The 5,000-nt window shown below is 41.3% G+C and overlaps 1 pseudogene; it reads left to right on the top strand.

Annotated features, from left to right (window-relative positions):
- The window catches only part of LOC145487808 (uncharacterized), a 7,030-nt pseudogene that overhangs the window by 1,649 nt on the left and 381 nt on the right, over positions 1–5,000 (top strand).

The following is a 5,000-nucleotide window of genomic DNA, read 5'->3' as shown; positions in this document are numbered from 1 at the left end:
CGGATGTACTTCAATTTTGTCCAGCGCGGAATGGCACATCCAGATTTCAACAGATTTTTTTAAGTCTTTAGCTACATCAAAGATCAGAGCAAATGACGCCAACAGCAGCTAGAGATGTCTAGTCCATTGCACATCTAAGCCCTGAATCTATGTGGCTAAATATATTTTGTAACGTTTCGCTAATTACACTGGAGTATGTTCACTATGTATGGTTCGTGTTAACTGTAGAAGTATTTTAGGCGTGAATCCCTAAGGGGCTAGTAGGCTATTTAAGAATTTGTAAGTTATGCAAGAGCCACTCGAAGGCATCTCTTTCAACTTTGCTTTTGTTGTTATGTCGTCGGATACTGAACGAGCGAGCGTTCCCGCTTCGATCGCGCAATCCTTCACTGAGGGAGATCCTGTTCATAAGACTGCTTCACGAACATTGTTTCCTCGTCTTTTGGACGTTACGTTTGATCAGAGGTTCGCTGCATTCAAACGCGATCTCGACGAGAAACAAGCCGCCACTCAGTCTCAACTGTAGAAGCTAAAAACGGTATCCAAGGCTTCGAGTTCTTTTATCTCTAAAGTACAATACGAGTCTAGCAACTCTCTGCTTGATGCAACAGACGGGACCATCAAGACCATCTCAAAAGGAAACCTTTCAGCAGCCAAGTTATTTCGTTCCGTGGACAAGAACCCCGCTGTTTGGGCAGCAGTGCAAGTACGAGTCGGACGAACTCGCCGAAGATTCAGAGGAAGAGAAAAAGCTCTGATCAGCCGAAAGACGAGCTCTAGCTAAGATCCGGGAGAAAAAGCGGAAAAATGCGTCTAGCTGGCCAACTCTACAGCTACCCGCTCTACATCCAGTGAAGCTCCACCTACTCATGGTCTATCCACTGGCGATTATTTTTCTTCTGATCAGCCTTTTTGTTTTTTCGCATGCAGTCCTTTCGTGGACGTCAGCCTCAACTAGCAGACAAGTGTTTCAGCTGCGGCCAAATAAGCCTCTGAGCAAATCCATCTTCCTGCCCAAGCCGTTTTAGAGGAGCCGCTGCACCCCCCTCCAAGCAGTAAAAATACATACTTATGGCAAATACCAAGCTGCATTGAAGAGAATGGGATAAGATGAGTATATAATTTATTCAATATAATAAAATGATTGGGAGACTTTGACCCAGTTGAACTTATTGATAATTTTGTTGAACCATGTGATTCAAGGTTTTTTGGAAGTCTTGGAAAGACAATTTACTCTAAGGGGCTGAACAATTTCTGTAGCTGTTCATTTATCGTTCGCGTCCAAAACTGCGTCCATTACATTTGACTTTGTCATGACAACCACAAACTTCATATAGGTTTGGACAAAAATCAACTTTTTCGACATACTTGTGTATTTTGTTTTTCAGCTTTGTTCATCATTTTGCTGAATTTTACCAAATTGTACATTTCATAAGCATTCTAGATTATTTTTTGACTTTTTTAAGAAAATAGTAAAATCCAAGCTGACGGATCCAAGATGGCGGGTCAAATGACGTCATGCTACTTCACAGCCAAAAATTATGTCATTATTTTATAGAGCAAGCTCAGGGCTTTCTATTTAATGAATGTAAATTTATTTTCTGTGCCTTAATAGAACGAAAACCCAAGAAGGGGTTTCATCCCCCTTATACCACGATGGGGGCATTAGTCCGAGGGTTAACGATTGTATTAGCCCTGATGACTGAATGAATGAATAAAAGACTGATTATCAGGATGGAACGCATTATATTTAAGTTAAAGGCAACCTTAAGGTTAATGTAGAGTTTTGAAATCATATAAGTGCTTCTTGCTTTATTCGCGATACTATTTTTGTTGGGTATCAGATTCTCTTTATTTACATTCTACCCTCAGCTCAGTTTTCTAATAATCACTCAGCCATCCAGTCCAGTATAGTGATTTGTCGAGCAGGCTATTTCTGATCTTCTGGCCACAGGTTCAGTGGTCGAGTGTGCGTGTGCTCCTGCTGTGGTTAACCCGTTGTCAGTTTCCATACAGTTAGAGTTCTGGAAGAATAATGTTTCTTATCTCAGTTCCAGTGTTTTGCAGACGTTGCTCGCAGACTATCTCATATTGTATACTCGGATGTTAGCGCTATTGGATTGGCTGCTTTCATTGCCATTAGTAACATGCCTGTTTTCGGGTAAAAACTGAGATTCTATGTAGACGAATACCAGATCGAGTACCACGTGGAGAGAACTCCACTGTGTTTGTTTGCTTTGAAAAGTTTGCACATCTTCTTTCAGGGTGCTCTGTTAAGTGGTTTACTGACAACCAAACTGTACCTTTGATCGTCGATTCTGGTAGTATGAAACTGTGTTCGCTTCAACTCGCCGGTGATATATTTGATACCGCCAAAGAAAGTAATATCAAAATCGAGGCTGAGTTGATACCTCGTTCAGCTGATTACTTATGCAAGATCGTCGATTGATGACTGGTCGGTTAAAGATAGCTATTTTCATGAAGTAACCTCTTATTGGGGTCCCTGTTCAATTGATTACTTTCCCAGTTAAAAAAAAAAAAAATTCAAGTTTTCCCAGTTTCTATTCGAATATTCCCTAGCATTTAGTTGGGTAGGAGAAACCTGTTGGCTGGTGCCACCTGTTTCGTTAGTTAAAAATGTCATCCGCCACATATGTTTTTGCAGGAGCCATAATCGGGGACGGAGACCGTAAGCGCGCGCCATTTCTAGTATTAGGGTTGTCCCCATGATATGGAACAATAATTCTATTTTTAGAACAAATTGCGCCATCACCTGCGGTACACGCGCGTACATGCTGCGAGGATTTTTGCGGATGTCGCGCGGAGGAAATGGCGTCCGAAATTTCCGAAATTTTTCATGTTTTTGGCCCACAACTCAACGCGTTCACGTCTGTTGGAATTTTGCTTAAGTATTTTCGTCGTAAGCTGCTCCAGTTTGAGTGAAGTAAGACAGTGTCGAATTTAGGTATGTTCCGCTGTAAGCTTATATATATATCGCTGACCAAGTTGTGTTCCGACGGATGCTTCTTTTACATGAGCTGCCGGCATTACTCCACTTTAAATTTCACATATGTTGAAGATTAACAGCTTTTCCATTACACAGCAAAAAACTAGCTGGATATATTTAGATATAGCAGAGCTTCAGGGCTTCATAGTTTCCTAGCTCCTCTTGCCACACACTTGCGAGGAATTTGTCAGTCTATCGCGACCGAAAAGTAAAACAAAATAATTGCTAGTTTGAGTTTCGCTTGAATTTTAAGCAACGCTTGATGTTTCATCCAAGGCCCAATAACTTTACGTCCGTAGATACTGCTCAGTTTTATAAGTGTAAAAATCCAGTAAATTCTCTGTTGTCAATGAATGAGAGCGCCCGCCGATGCGTGTTTTCAGTACAGTCAGTAAACATGACAAATTGTACTTCCGCCGTTCTTTCGTGTGAAAGCGTACATCGAACTCAAACAATAACTCTATAGTTTTTAAATATGTGTAAGATTGATAAATTTTTGAGAACATATTAAAAGCTAAGCTGGAAATATGTGAATAAAGCAGAAATAACCAGCAAAGTTACGATGACGCTTTCTTTAATCAACTTGGAATAACGATTTCGATTTTGATGATCGAGTTATCAAAACTCCTTGTCTATTTTCATGTTCGCAGTGTAAAACTTTACTATGCTTATGTTGAAGAAACGCACATGATGTTAGTAGCCTTTTTTGGATTCGTGAAATTTGTTGCAGCATCTCAGCACAAAAGATAACGAAAGAAATCTTTGTCAAGATTTGTTGACAATTGAAAACACCGAATCGGACTCGAAAGTGCATGAGCTGCATGCACTATGCAAATGAGCTAATTGTACGCGTCAGACTTTCCTTTCAAAAACTTTTGCAAATTCACCAAACAAGCAGAGACAATAAGAAACCATCAAAACAGGTTTTGGTTATGATTAAACATTGTCTGAGAAACTCACAAATTAACTTGATACCAGAGTAGAGAGTTTTCTTGCTATATTCTTAAGCATACGCTTAAGCTTACAACTAGCGTGAGCAGATCTTATTATTCATTCCTAGCGCGAGTCTTTTTTTCGACCCTAAAAAACCCACCTTTTCCGTTAGCTCAGAGCATAAAACTACATATAAGCGCCCTGGTTCGTATTCCCTGCCTTATTCCCTGCCATCGCTGTGAAAAATACGCAAGAGAATCTCTCAACTCTCACCATTTGATCACGCAACGTGACAACATCCACGCGAGAGCCCCTGACATGTGCGTGAATCCGCGCGGATATATGACGTCAGGATGGCGCAATTTGTTCTAAAAATAGAAAAATTGTCCCATATCATAGGTGCGCGCGAATCCCGAGACTTACGGTCTCCGTCCCCGATTATGGCTCCTGGTTTTTGTCAATAGAACTGGTTACTCTTTATTGGCCTTTCAGCTCCCTTTTGGTCTCTTTTGGTGGATCGTAGGTGGGGTTTCAGATCTTTTGTTATTGATTTTCTCTTCGTTGAGAACGGTAAAGATGTTTATCTCCATGGGACAAATAACAGTTCCCTTTTGGCTCGGAGAATTTTAGTTGCTTGTCGGGGCTGTACAGTACATTATCCAGTAGAACCTGTCTATGGAGAAGTCATGCCGCGCGGTCATGATTAGGCTGTTTTAGGCCGTTGGGCCATGTCATCTTTGCGCGGGACTGCCCGTTTATCATGTGTTGATCTTAGGTGATTGCACTGTTTTAGGCCATTGGGCCATGTCATTTTTGTACGGGACTGCCCGTTTATCATGTGTTGATCTTAGGTGATTGCACTGTTTTAGGGCATTGGGCCATGTCATTTTTGTACGGGACTGCCCGTTTATCATGTGTTGATCTTAGGTGATTGCACTGTTTAAGGCCGTTGGACCATGTCATCTTTGTGCGGGACTGTCCGTTTATCATGTGTTGATCTTAGGTGATTACACTGTTTAAGGCCGTTGAGCCATGCCGTTTTTGTGCAGGACTGCCAGTA

This window comes from Orbicella franksi, chromosome 5, assembly GCF_964199315.1.
Source record: "Orbicella franksi chromosome 5, jaOrbFran1.1, whole genome shotgun sequence".
Lineage (NCBI taxonomy): Eukaryota > Metazoa > Cnidaria > Anthozoa > Scleractinia > Merulinidae > Orbicella > Orbicella franksi.
The sequence above is the reverse complement of the archived record's forward strand: the minus strand, read 5'-3'. Positions and strand labels throughout refer to the sequence as shown.